The 15,031-nt window shown below is 37.7% G+C and overlaps 8 non-coding genes across 8 annotated transcripts; 7 read left to right on the top strand and 1 right to left on the bottom strand.

Annotated features, from left to right (window-relative positions):
• Positions 1-1,180: 1,180 nt before the first annotated feature.
• Positions 1,181-1,254, bottom strand: Trnan-guu. Its single transcript has one exon. It is a non-coding gene; the product is annotated as a tRNA-Asn (tRNA).
• Positions 1,255-3,726: 2,472 nt separating this feature from the next.
• Trnan-guu lies at positions 3,727-3,800 on the top strand. The gene has a single exon. It is a non-coding gene; the product is annotated as a tRNA-Asn (tRNA).
• A 1,695-nt stretch (positions 3,801-5,495) lies between these two features.
• On the top strand, positions 5,496-5,569 carry Trnan-guu. Its single transcript has one exon. It is a non-coding gene; the product is annotated as a tRNA-Asn (tRNA).
• Positions 5,570-8,256: 2,687 nt separating this feature from the next.
• Trnan-guu lies at positions 8,257-8,330 on the top strand. Its single transcript has one exon. It is a non-coding gene; the product is annotated as a tRNA-Asn (tRNA).
• Positions 8,331-9,048: 718 nt separating this feature from the next.
• Positions 9,049-9,122, top strand: Trnan-guu. Its single transcript has one exon. It is a non-coding gene; the product is annotated as a tRNA-Asn (tRNA).
• A 2,298-nt stretch (positions 9,123-11,420) lies between these two features.
• On the top strand, positions 11,421-11,494 carry Trnan-guu. Its single transcript has one exon. It is a non-coding gene; the product is annotated as a tRNA-Asn (tRNA).
• A 633-nt stretch (positions 11,495-12,127) lies between these two features.
• Positions 12,128-12,201, top strand: Trnan-guu. The gene has a single exon. It is a non-coding gene; the product is annotated as a tRNA-Asn (tRNA).
• Positions 12,202-13,410: 1,209 nt separating this feature from the next.
• On the top strand, positions 13,411-13,484 carry Trnan-guu. The gene has a single exon. It is a non-coding gene; the product is annotated as a tRNA-Asn (tRNA).
• Positions 13,485-15,031: the final 1,547 nt, after the last annotated feature.

The following is a 15,031-nucleotide window of genomic DNA, read 5'->3' on the forward strand; positions in this document are numbered from 1 at the left end:
GTGGCCGTTTTCTTCTGTTTGAACATGTGGCCGTTTTCTTCTGTTTGAACATGTGGCCGTTTTCTTTTGTTTGAACATGTGGCCGTTTTCTTCTGTTTGAACATGTAGCCGTTTTCTTCTGTTTGAACATGTGGCCGTTTTCTTTGGTTTGAACATGTGGCCGTTTTCTTCTGTTTGAACATGTGGCCGTTTTCTTCTGTTTGAACATGTGGCCGTTTTCTTTTGTTTGAACATGTGGCCGTTTTCTTTTGTTTGAACATGTGGCCGTTTTCTTCAGTTTGAACATGTGGCCGTTTTCTTCTGTTTGAACATGTGGCCGTTTTCTTCTGTTTGAACATGTGGCCGTTTTCTTCTGTTTGAACATGTGGCCGTTTTCTTCTGTTTGAACATGTGGCCGTTTTCTTCTGTTTGAACATGTGGCCGTTTTCTTCTGTTTGAACATGTGGCCGTTTTCTTCTGTTTGAACATGTGGCCGTTTTCTTCTGTTTGAACATGTGGCCGTTTTCTTTTGTTTGAACATGTGGCCGTTTTCTTCTGTTTGAACATGTAGCCGTTTTCTTCTATTTTATCATGTGGCCGTTTTTTTCTGTTTGAACATGTGGCCGTTTTCTTCTGTTTGAACATGTAGCCATTTTCTTTTTTTCTTGAATATGTAGCCATTTTTTTTTTTAATTTGAACAGGTTTGGATGTCTTGATTATGCTCTAGGTAACTCTGTTATGTATATTCTAAGCCATTTGCACCATACACTACACTATTATTATGCCTATTTTGAGTAAGCTAAAGATAAGCTAACTATTCCAAAGACAGACTATTTATATATTTTACTGTTTTCTGGCGTGTATACTTCTGTTATCTGTTTGCATATTCTAAAGAGCCATGTTTAAGAGTGCTGTAAATTATGAACAATTACATTCGAAGATAACTTCAGGGTGGAAACCAAGAAAATGAAGTTTAGAAATCTTTCCACTGTGGAGTTTGCGGAATTAACTTTTATTATAACTCTTGTTATCATAGAGGTTACTATAGCACAAACATATGTATGTATGTACGCATGTGTGAATGCGTGTGCGTGCGTGCGTGACTCAACCAGTAACATACGGATAAGGACACCCAGTCACCGGCTTTCTAAGAGGTACATTCATTTACGATAGCAACAGCGAAAGTGAACTCAAAAGCTCCGCCCCCGGGTGGGCTCGAACCACCAACCTTTCGGTTAACAGCCGAACGCGCTAACCGATTGTGCCACGGAGGCTTGACAATAGTGTGAGGAATACAACATATGAATATCAAGCTCTGTACGCACTAACAGCCGATTCTTGGTAGATATTTGCCCCTACAAAATTGCTCAATTGCTGAAACAGTTACGCAAGAGTAATCAACAGTGCGTCTGGCAGCGACGTCGGCAGGGTAGGCCCGCAACCGATCTTAAGACTGTAACGTGAAAATCGTTTTACGTAACGATGCCCAGGCCTTGAAAATATTCTAAATAATGTTTATAGCCTTCTATAAGTGTCATACTGCACATTATTTGTTATTTTTTCAATGCCATGTGGTATTACAAATTTAAAGCTACTCTTGTTATAATCTTTGTTTATTAGCTACTGCCGCAGTTTTGCAGTTGCTGCAAAAAACGATTATTATATATCTATTATTTACAAAGCTGCTCGTTCGTTACCTTCCGATTCTTTTAAAGCAGTCTATGTGACTATTGTTCCTTATTAGGTTAACTATTATTTACCAGGCTCTCCTTATGCAGGATGTTTTCTTTCAGACCACTCCCTTCTCTAAGTTTTTCTTTTTTACATTATTTATTTATTTATCTATTCATTATTATTATTATTATTATTATTATTATTATTATTATTATTATTATTATTATTATTATTATTATTATTATTATTATCATCATCATCATTATCATCATCAGTATCATTAGCAGTAGTAGTAGCAGTATATATTTTTTTTGCTTCGACTCAATTTGCTGCATTCACTTTCAACCGCACCCCTTTGGTTCCTTATCGCATTTGTAAAATCTGCTTATTATTTCTATGTTGTTTCTCTCGTGTTAATTCCTTGTCAACCTTGGATATCAGAGTCTATTTCAAATACCAACGCTGCCCTAATGACCCGTCCTATGATCGTATTTGATTGCATATCATCGGGGTCAGCAATCGACATATTTTAGGTGATGACAATAATAATACCTTTTCTTAATTCACTATATTTGACTTAATGTTGTTTGTTGTCTTTCCACTGGCTAGAAAGCTAGAAGATTGTCGAAGATTGCAACACCATTTAGCTATGAATTTTCAGGAGCGCTATCGTTTGTTCGCTATTTGGCAGAATTGAATCTGAACGTGAGCATGAATATGGGTTTTAAATTCACGCTAATAGTTGTAATAGCAATAAGAGTAGTAGTTGTTGTTATTGTTGTAGCAGTATAGTATATATCTCTATGAAGAACATTTATAGGAAGAAATATATTATAATAGAATCCGAGAATCACCGCATACGGAGAGGCTGAGTCCCAACTTGAGCCAAGGCAGTGATTCGTGCAGTGCAACCCCCCCCCCCCACACACCCCCGGTCACGACGCTCTTACTGTTGCCAGATCCAGGTGCCAAGCCCTCTTTTTTTGTTTTAGAGGCCTGTTCTTTGAAAGCTTGGTAACTTTTAACTTGTTATCTCTCATATATTAACATAAATAGACACACACACACACACACACACACACACACACACATGTATATATATATGAATATATATATAGAGCGAGAGAGAGTGGATGTAACAGACGAAGATGAAATGAAGTTAATCATTTTCATCCGTAAAAAAAAATCAAATTTCAATTACGTTGAAAGCAAAGCTTTAAAAAAGAGAGAGAGAGAGAAAAAAAAACGAGATAAAGACACTGAGTAAGAGAGAGGAAGAGGGAGAAAGAGAGGAAGAGGGAGAAAGAGAGGAAGAGGGAGAGGGTGGGGGAGAGGAAGAGGGAGAAGGAGAAGGAAAGCTAAAGGGAAAGAGATAGTGAGAGGAAAAGGGGGATGCAGAGAGACAGAGACAGCGAAAGACGGAATGAGAAATGAAAAAAAAAAAAAAAAAAAAAACCACAGAATATGATGTAAAATGAATTAACGGGAAGGGAGCATACATGCAATTTCCAAAATCTAATTCAGACACCTTTATTTCATTTGTAAATATTGTTGATAAGAGCACACGAAGGCTAGGAGAAAAAAAAGGGGGGGGGGGGACACTGGCTATTAAATTGAGATATGAAATGTTTTTATTTATACTGCTATGGAACGAACGAATGAGGATGAAAATAATGAAGGAAAGATGATGTAAGGCAGGGGGAAGTGACGTGAGAGAGAAAATAAACAAGTGAATGAGAAGCAAAAGTGATACAGACTATTAATACAAAGGTGTAGTAATAAACTCTCCCCCTGAACAAATCAATAGACAAATAGATAGAAAAAAATCACAAACACACAACCCAATTTACACAAAAAGACGGACCAATTCTTACAAGCAGATGTACACAAAGAAGAGCATAAACACATAGGCCTGTACAAAGGGAGGATTTTCGGTCCTTGAACACTCCTGCGTTCTAACCACCTGTGCAGTGTGAATGGGCAGTATGTCAACACATGGCTGGAATAGTTAGTGTCGATTAGTGCGGAATGTATTTTATATTGATAGAATCAGTCTTTTCAGGTTTAAAGAAGCCTCCGTGGCACAATTGGTTAGCGCGTTCGGCTGTTAACCGAAAGGTTGGTGGTTCGAGCCCACCCGGGGGCGGAGCTTTTAAGGTTGATTTCGACGTATGTGCTTGCAACAACGTACCGTCGTCCAAGAATTGCAGTGCCAATTCGGTCACGATGCAACCTTCATTTAAGTGTAAAGTGATCTAGTATAATGTCCGCCTACCCTTTTTCACCGCGACTTAATTAACATGTATCGCACTCGTCATCTGGAGCGTTTTAGAGCCATGAGCATTTTCATCTATCTTTAGAAATTTGCTATTTCATCAATAAATTTTGTCAAATGCAAATGTACATCCTGACACGCGTTAGGTAAACCAGAAGACAAATACGAAAGAAAGAAAAGAAAGAATGAATAATGAAAAGATAAAAAATCATAAAGACATACATGCCAGCAGATACATGTCCAAACACAGACATGCGAAAGTAAACAGGCACACACCTGCATAAAAGACAAAGAAATGCATACTAAGAGGTATCACTACACATACACAAAGATATATGTACAATACTGCAATAAGTATATGTATATTCACTCTCTCTCTATATATATATATTTATTCATACATACATACATACACACCCACATACCCACACATATATATACACACACACCTTATGTGCGTGTGTGTATAGATGTATATATACATCTATTCAAATATATATATATGTATATATGTAATTTCATATATGTATGCATGTATATATATGTATATATGTATATATATGAATGTATGTATATATATATGAATGTATGTATATATATGAATGTATGTATATATATATGTATATATACACATACATACATACCTAAACACGTACACACACACACACACACATATATACATATGTTTATATACTGTATGTGTGTGTATGTGCATATATATATTTACACACACACACACACACACACACTCACACACACACACACACACACACACACACATATATATATATATATGCACACACACACACACACACACACACACACACACACACACACACACATACACACACATACACACACACTCGCACACACACACAAATATATATATATATATATCCACACTAGACAAATATACGTTTTTCACTGAAGATGAAGATATATCGGATCAAATAATACTAATCCTTGTTCAGTTATGTCAATTTGTCGAGTCCTTCAGCTCAAGGAAGATGTGATCCGAAGAGTGTAATCTTAAGTAAAAGCGTTGTTTTGGTATGCATTTCATTTGTTTGTTTGTGTGTGTGTATACGCCCGCCGCGTGTGTGTATGTGTTTGTTGTGCGCGTGTCTATTTGGTTGTTTGCATGTGTGTTTGTGGAGTATGTGTTAAAAAGTCGTTGAATTTGAATTTGAATTGACTTTTCAAGGCAGTCAGTATAAAATGAACTCTCTATCACTTTGCTGAATTAATCATATTGTCATTTCTCCGGTTTTACAAATTCTGAATAAAAAGGAAATGTAAGTTATGTAAATCAGGAGTTCGCGGAAGCTGTAGTGTATACAGCGGTACTATTACTTTTTTTTTCGAAATTGCAAAAGGAAACCAAGTAAAGAAAAAAATAGTGAACAATTAATGCTAAGAAAATGATTGAGAAGTTACGTTTTTGCATATATAATTACATACGCTTAGTGAGCAAAACATCCGTTCCAGTGTGAGAGCAGGCTTCAAACTGAACTGTGTAACGCATTCACATTTGCTTCATATATGAAGTAAATCATGAGTTAACCTGCCTCCGTGGCACAATCGGCTAGCGCGTTCGGCTGTTAACCGAAAGGTTGGTGGTTCGAGCCCACCCGGGGGCGCTTCTTTTAAGGTTAAGGTTCTTTGTGACACTACTATGATCAGACACACAAGTTCCCCCCTTGAAGAAGACGGGGATTCCTTTCACACCATTCTGGCAATAGTGAAACTCGTTCACGAATGGGGCGAGTTGACTGCTGTGGGTATCCTGGGCCACCTCCTACGCTAAGCCGGAGTACCGGTTTAGAAAGGTTGTTGGCCAGGAAGACTTTTAATCATCTCGATGAAGTTGCGTCTCCTTCCTTAGGGATATTGGGAGAGCAACTTTCTGGGATTCATTATGAACCCAGATCAGTCTTTTTTCCGGCCAATCATAATATTTTTAAAATATCATATTGTCTGTTATTTCAGCGAGAGATGAACTTTCTAATCAACCTTACAAGAGCTTCATTGTTCCAATTTCATCAGATGCTTCGTGTAAAAAGTTACAAAATGATGGAGTACTGTTGATTAAAACTTTTGCTGGAATATTAAAAAAAATAGACGATTTAATGCAGCTATGACTTCTCCTTCGGGGGCATATATGTATATATATGTGTGTACTCATATATATACATATACAGAAATACACATTATACTACATATATATATATATATATATACTTATACATATATATACATGCATAGAGGTGTATATAGTATATCTATGTGTGTGTGTGTGCGTGTATGTGTGCATATATATAAAGACATATCTATATATAGATACATATATGTATATATACATAAACATATACATATGCATACATATCTATACATGTCTATATATATGTGATATATATGTACACAAACACACACACACACACACGCGCGCGGGCGTGTATATACAGTATACACAAATGCACTCGTACATATATATATATATATATATATATATATATGTATTTATGAATATATGTGTGCGTGCGTATCTGTGCGTGTGTGCGTTTATGTGTGTGTGCATGTGTGTACGCATGTATGTGTGTGCATGTTTGTGTGTGTATCTGTGCGTGTGTGTGTGTGTGCATGTGTTTCTGTGCACGTATGTGTATAAGTGTATGTATACACACACACACAAACAAATATATAGACAAACAGACAGACAAACAGTCAGTCAGAGAAATCACACATAGACAGTCCCATATCTATACACAAACACAAACGCCATCGAACAGACACAGTCATATGGAAACATAAAATCGCTAACAAACAGATATGATTACATTTATACAACGACACACACAAGTAGATTAACAGATAGATATTATGAGCATATTTACGCATAGCTGGGTATCAGGGCACTGTCCTATCATTATTATTTTTATGGTAAGCCATAGAAACAGCTGCATTGAAAAAATCGAGAATTATACCACCAAAGAAAGTAAGAAAAGATAGAAGAGAAAGTAAGAAAAGATAGAAAATCATCACCTATTTACGTAGCAAATATATAATAAACTTATCAAGAGTCGGAGGAGTTACAATCTCTGAAGGCAAACCCAACAAATAGCAGTGACAAAGCATCTAGATCGACTCTAGAGTGGATGTGAAAGGTGAGATTTATGGAATTAAAAGAACGATCAAGCAGTCGTAACTGTGATTCTGCGGCAAATAACCAGCTTCATAAATCTGCTTGCACTCGCGAATGACATAGACGAAACTACCCGGGCCATATTCCTAATCTGCAATTCAAATGTAAGCTTTGAATCAAGGTTACAGCCAGGAGTTTCAGATTATCCACTGAAGCGGTTAAGACTGCATTGATCCGCCTTGGATGTTAAGGCAGCTGCGTTCTAGACCGACTCGCAATCGTTTCCTTGGACTTGGTAGGATTTAATATCATGCCCGAACCGAGAGCACCGCGATTGAATTATCATCAGGTCTACAGTGAGACTTTCAGTTCTTATTTCCCTGGTTGTTGGAGAATGAATGTTAACAAAGAGAGAAGTATCATCAGCATATGCCATCATTTTATTAGTTATGCCGGACCACATATCCTAGCCTCGAAACGGATCAGCACACACACGCTCATATATACGTACATACATAGACATGCAAAACACGTAGAAAAGAAAAAGAAGATGAACAAGAACACAGGGAAGAAGGAAAGGAAGCAGAACAAACAGAAAAGAAAGATAAAGAAATAAAATAAAATGTACATGCATATTAACACATATATATGGGTATATTTTCACTTAATTCGGTGATATTTCGGATCAAATGTTAGCAGACCTCTTTCATGTATATAACTATATTGTGTGCTTCAGAGAGTTCAAGGCATTTATGGTCTAAATAACGTAATTTTAAGTAAAACCTTCATAATTTTGGGAGAAAGTATCTTTTATTATTACTCTTATTGCTTTATCAGTGTCAACATGTGTAAGTGGCTTTTTAAGTGCGACATTCATTGAAGATAACTAGCTTTGCAAAATAAATCATATTAGTATTTCTCCAGTTTAGCAAATTCAAAAGGATTATTTCTGGATGTTGGATGCAGGTACATATTTTCATGTAAATTATAATATATAGGGAATTGTAAATAGAAACTCAAATCATTTCGGTTAAAGGAAGCAATGAAAAGTAAATGGTTAGGAATAGGACAAAACTTTCAGACACATAGTTACACACAATTACTTGCAAAAAGTCTGATTGGACTTCATATAACATTATATAACTGATTAAGATTCCTAGAGCTGATTTCCACATCCTTACTGTGGCCTCCGTGGCACAATTGGTTAGCGCGTTCGGCTGTTAACCGAAAGGTTGGTGGTTCGAGCCCACCCGGGGGCGCTTCTTTTAAGGTTCATTCTAACATCACTATAATCACTGACTTTAGTCCCCCCTTGAAGAAGACGGGAATTCTTGTCATGCCATTCTGGCAACAGTGCAGCCGGTCACCAAAAAGGGGTGAACTGCCTTTGGAAAAAGCATACACACATAAATGAATATATATTTATAAATGCACACACACACACACACACACACACACACACACACACACACACTCACACACACACATTATAAATATTTGTATGTATACAGTACACACAAATAGATATAGATATGTATGTATACATACAGATTTGTTTTAGTTTGTTTATATATATACATATACATATATATGTATATACACACATACATACACATACATATATATAGAACAAATATATAATATATACACAAAAACACATCCATATGTATATATACATATATGCATCAATATGTTTATATGTATAAATACATATATGCAAGCATATACATAAATGTGTGTGTATACCTACTCACACAAACATACATGTAGGTATATATTAATTCATGCTGTGGTATTTCACTCAATTTTGCATATTCGTAAGGATTTGTCGCTGGAATTTAGTTTGTAATTCTCCTTTATATAAATGCGTTTTACATCTTTCAAATAAAATTTTGCTTCAGTCAGGGAAATGAAAATCATGATACACAGGTAGTGTTTTTGGAAATTGTAAATCCAGAACTCTAGCTTACAGTATAAGCCTCCGTGGCACAATTGGTTAGCGCGTTCGGCTGTTAACCGAAAGGTTGGTGGTTCGAGCCCACCCGGGGGCGTGTCTTTAAATATTGAAGCAGTTGCAGATAAATTAAAGTATCCCTTAAGGAATACAGGAATATATGTGTGACTTTCGGGATTCATTCTGACAGTGGTTCATACTCTGAAAAATAGGAATTTACCTGGAAATAATATGTCTGCAATATCTCTCATAAACACACAAATACATACATGTATGTATATTATGGCTCACCTAGATACAGTAGCGGGTGAGTCTATCGTAGGTATGGTAGGCTGAGAACAACCAACAATGATAACCTAAGCAACTACTCCCATGGGGAAGGATCATGGGTCAGCCACCCCAGTAAAAGACCCAGTCAACTACATGATGTCAACATGGCGCCAAGTAGTTCGTCGAACACCGCATCGATGATGGCACGAATATGAATGAATATTATCTCACAGCCTTCCACTACACTGCAGGGGTTAAGTGTTTGGGAATATCACCGTAACCTGATTGGATCTTTCATAATCAACAGAGATCTAATGCGCTGCCAATTGAGCCACGGCGGCGACTTGTATAACACGGTGCACCTGTATATATTGTATATATATCTATATCTATTTACCTCTCTATACATATATGTATATATATATGTATATGCATGCATGTATGTACACGCACGCATATATATAAATGATATGAATAAATATATGTACATTGAAAGTAAACATATTCATATATTCATATATATGTATGTATGTATGTACACACACACATATGTATATATGTATTTCATATATATAAATATATATGCACATTAAAAAAAACGTATATTTATAAAATGTATATATGTATGTATACATACATGTGTATGCATATATATATGTATATCTGTCTCTCTCTCTATAAACATTCATACACACAAATCACATGCACATCCACACCCACCCATATTTACATATATACACCACCATTACATACATTATATATATGAATACATATCACAAAGTGCCCGACCTTCGGCTATAAAATGAATAAAAGTGATGTTTAAATGAAATAAACATTAATCCCTAAAATAGGTGCCCTGGCTCTCTGCACAGCAAACATTGATCTTGAGCATTGCAGGAAATCTTTTGGCGAAATCGCCATGGGTTGCCCCGAAGCGTCTACCGTAATTAGTTCTAAGCAGAAAAGTTGGCATGATACAGGCATCAGCTTAACATTACCCCCAGCATAGGTATTCTGCAATGCACTTGACCCCAAAGGTGACTAAGTACTCCCAGATACTGGTCCTTACTGATGGTTTGATCCTGTGGAGGTACAGTCACGTACAAAAGTCGCGTCGTGAGTAAAGTTTCGAAAGTGTCCTAACCTAAACACTAGGGGTCCCATTATCTGGATTTCCGAGACAAAGACAGAGAGAAAGAGACATAGAGAGAAAGAGAGAGAGAGAGAGAGAGAGAGAGAGAAATCACATGCACTTAGGCAATCCCATATCCATACACAGACACAAATAATGTTAAACACATAATTATAAAAAAGCACACAATCAGATATCTTTGCTATTATACAACGACACACAAGTAGATCAACAGATATATATTATGAATATATCTACGCATGGCTAGGACTTCAATGCCTTTCGAAATAGTCCTAGACCTACAAACGTACATACATACACAAAGAGAAAATAAAAAATAAAGGGAAAGAAGATGAACAAGACAAAGAAACGGAAGAGGGAGATGAAAAATGAAGCAGAACAACAAAAAAGCAAAATAAAGAAAAGAAGAGGGAAAATATGTACATGCATATTAACACATATATGCATATTTTTACACTGAGTTTGGTGATACTTCGAATCAACTGTTTGTAGTCCTCTTTCATGTATATAAATGTATTGTGTGCTCCAAAGGGACATTTATGATCTAAATAACCTAATTTTGAGTAAAACTGTCATTGATTTTGAGGAAGTATCTTTTATTATTATTTTTGCTTTATCAGTGTTAACAAGTGTAGGTGGCGTTTTAAGTGTACCATTCATTGAAGATATTTCTGGATATTTTCGATATTTTCGCTTTGCATCTCCTGAATAAAATTTCAAGGCATACATGAAAATGAAAAGTATACTACACGGACTGAGTTTATGGAAGCTACATTATATAAGAAATTTTACATAGGAACTCAAATAATTTCAGTTAAAGGAAGCAATCAAACAGTAAATGATAGGAATATGACAAAAAATTCAGACACATACACTTGCACATAATTACATGCAAAAAGTCTCACTAGGCTTCAGATTACATGACATAACTGGTTAAGATTTCCTTGAATTGATTTTCGCCATCATACTGTGGCCTCCGTGGCACAATTGGTTAGCGCGTTCGGCTGTTAACCGAAAGGTTGGTGGTTCGAGCCCACCCGGGGGCGCTTCTTTTAAGGTTCATTCTAACATCACTATAATCACTTACACAAGTCCCCCCTTGAAGAAGACGGGAATTCTTGTCATGCCATTCTGGCAACAGTGCAGCCGGTCACGAAGAGGGTTGAACTGCCTAAGGAGAAAGCCGATGGGGTCATACACACACTCAGATTGATATATACATTTGTAAATGCACACACACACACACACACACACATAAAATATATATATTTTTGTATAAATATGATATATATAAACAGTGTACACACACATATATAGATATCGACATGGATATGTATGTGTATATACATTTGCTTAAGTATATGTTTACTCATATAGACACAAGACACACATACACATATATAGTGCAACACACATATATTACATATACATACACACACAGATATGAGAATATATATACATATATACAAACACGCATACATATATAAATGTGTATGTGTATATACATAGAAACACACATGTACGTATATAATGATTTATGCTGTGGTATTTCACTCAATTTTACTTTAGTTTAGGGTAATTCTTTATATAAATTTTGCTTCAGTCAAGGAAATTAAAATCATGATACACAGGTGGTGTTTGTAAAAATTGTACATCCAAAATAATCTTATGTAGTATAAGCCTCCGTGGCACAATCGGTTAGCGCGTTCGGCTGTTAACCGAAAGGTTGGTGATTCGAGCCCAACCGGGGGCGTGTCTTTAAATACTGAAACGGTTGTTCATATAATAAAGTACTCCTTCAGGAATACAATTATTAATTCGTCAAACACCGCATCGGTGATGGAACGGATATGAATAAATGAATATTATCTCACAGCCATCCACTACACTGCAGGAGTCAGGTGTTTGGGAATATCACCCTCGCCTGATTGGATCTTTCATAATCAACAGCGGTCCAATGCGCTGACACGGCGGCGACTTGTACTACACCTACGCTTCACTTGTATATATATGTATATATTGCATATATCTATATCTATTCATCTATCTATACACACATATATATATATATATATATATATATATATAAATGTATGTGCATGTATGTACACGCACACACGCATATATCTATATATTTTATGAATAGATATATATGAATGGTGAGACACTCTACCATGTTGATAGTTTGGTAGAAAAAAAACACAATGTGAAGATATATATACAGACATTCATAATGAACATATACATATATATTCATATACATATGTATGTATGTACTAGTCCTTACTGATAGTTTGATCCTGTGGAGGTACAGTCACGTACAAAAGTCGCTTCGTGAGTAAAGCTTCGACATTTTCCTTACCTAATTACCTTGGATCACATTATCTGGATTTTCGAGACAATGACAGAGAGAGAAAGAGAGAAATCACATACACTTAGGCAGTCCCATATCCATGCAGACACACTATTAAACGGAAGAAAAAAGGTCGAATAGACATTAATCCCCCAAATCGGTGCCCTGGCTCTCCACTCAGCAAACTCAGCGATCCTGGCAATGCAGGAAATCTTTGGCGAAATCGTTGACATGATGCAGGCAGTGTGACATTCACTGAAGATATTTTACTTTGCTGAATAAACCATATTAATATTTCTCCAGTATTGCAAAATCTAGAGGATTATATCTTGAAGTGGGATGCAGCTACTGCTCTCCTTTACATAATTTCGCTTTGCATTTTCTGGATAAGATTTTGCATCATAAAACGAAATGAAAATTATGGAAGCATTAAAAGAAATTGTAAATTGGAACTCATATAATTTCAGTTAAAGAAAACAACTGAACAGTAAATGGTAGGAATAGGACAAAACTTTCAGACATACACAACTACTTGCAAACAATCTGATTAGGCTTCAGATTACATAACTGGTTAAGGATTTCATGAATGATTCTCATAACTTTATTGTGGCCTCCGTGGCACAATTGGTTAGCGCGTTCGGCTGTTAACCGAAAGGTTGGTGGTTCGAGCCCACCCGGGGGCGCTTCTTTTAAGGTTCATTCTAATATTACTATAATCACTTACATAAGTCCCCCCAGTCGGACTAGAGTGGCATTGTGCTTCGGTGGTAGCGGTCAGTGTGGGCCCAGAAGGTCACCAGTTTGATGGCGGCGCGTAGGACCCGGCGAGGCGGCGGCGCGTCAGGGGGCAGCAGGTCGCGGTGGCGTGGATGGCACAGCAGCTTCAGGCCAAACTGCTGCAGTGAGGAGGTGTAGGGAGTGGCGAGGGAGATGAGGCCTAGGGTAGTCAAGGCGGTGTTGTAGCTGGTATAGACAGGGCAGAGAATAATCTTGGCTGCCCTTTTCTGTACCCTCTCGAGTTGTAGCAGCTGGGTGGCGGTGAGGGAGGGGGACCAGGCGGGGGAGGCGTAGGTCGATTTAGGCAAGATGAATAGCCTGTAGATATTCTGAAGCTCCGGAAGTAGAACGCCAAGGGACTTTAGGCGACGCAGCATGTGAAGCCTGTACGAGGCAAACCTCACGATGTCTCTGACGTGCTGCCTCCAGGAGAACTTTTCGTCGATGGTGACGCCGAGCAGCTTGGAAGAGCAGACTACGTCGAGTGGGTGGTCGTCCAGCATGAGGAGGGGCGCGGGGACGGGTCGGTTGAGGAGTCGAACTGCATCACGACCGACTTCTGGCGGTTGATAGTGACGTGGTTTGCAGTGATCCAGGAGAGGAGGTTATCAAGAATGCGCTGGATGTCAGAGTGGTCAGGGCAGGAATTGTCAATGGCGGGGGCGATGGTCGAGTCATCCACGTATTTCCAGCGATGCTCGGTATCCAGGAAAGCGTCGTTAATCATGACTAGGAAGCTTAGGGGCCCCATTCTAGTCCCCTGAGGGACTCCGCACGTGAGTGGCAGAGGGATGGAAACTTGACCCTGCACGCGCACGGCCTATAGCCTGTTGGAGAGAAAGTCTGCCAACCAGGAGATGAGGCAATCCCTGATGTCCGTGGAAGCTGCTGCTTTTCAGATGACCGTAGTGTGGTCAACCAGGTCGAGGGCTTTCTTGAAATCTATGTGTGTACGTGTGTGTGCGTGCGTGTGCGTGTACATACATATATATTAATGCATATATATATATATATAGGTAGAGACAGCTAAATAGATATAGATATATATATACAATATATATATGCATATGCGTGAGCGTGCACATACATGCATATACATATATATATACATATATGCATATAAAGATAAATATATATAGATGCAATATATACACATGCATATACAGGTGAAGTGAAGGTGTTGTACAAGTCGCTGTCGTGACTCAAGTGTAGCGCACTGGACTGCTGTTGATTATGAAAGATCCAATCAGGCAAGGGTGCTATTGATTTTCCCAAACACCTACCTCCTTCAATGTAGTGCATGGCTGTAAGATAATATTCATTCATATTCGTGCTATCATCGATGCGGTGTTTGAAGAACTACTTGGCGCCATGCTGACATCATGTAGTTGACTGTGTCCTTTACTGGGGTGACTGACCCATGATCCTTCCCAAGGGGAGTAGTTGCTTACGT

Source organism: Penaeus chinensis, chromosome 17, assembly GCF_019202785.1.
Source record: "Penaeus chinensis breed Huanghai No. 1 chromosome 17, ASM1920278v2, whole genome shotgun sequence".
Taxonomy (NCBI): domain Eukaryota; kingdom Metazoa; phylum Arthropoda; class Malacostraca; order Decapoda; family Penaeidae; genus Penaeus; species Penaeus chinensis.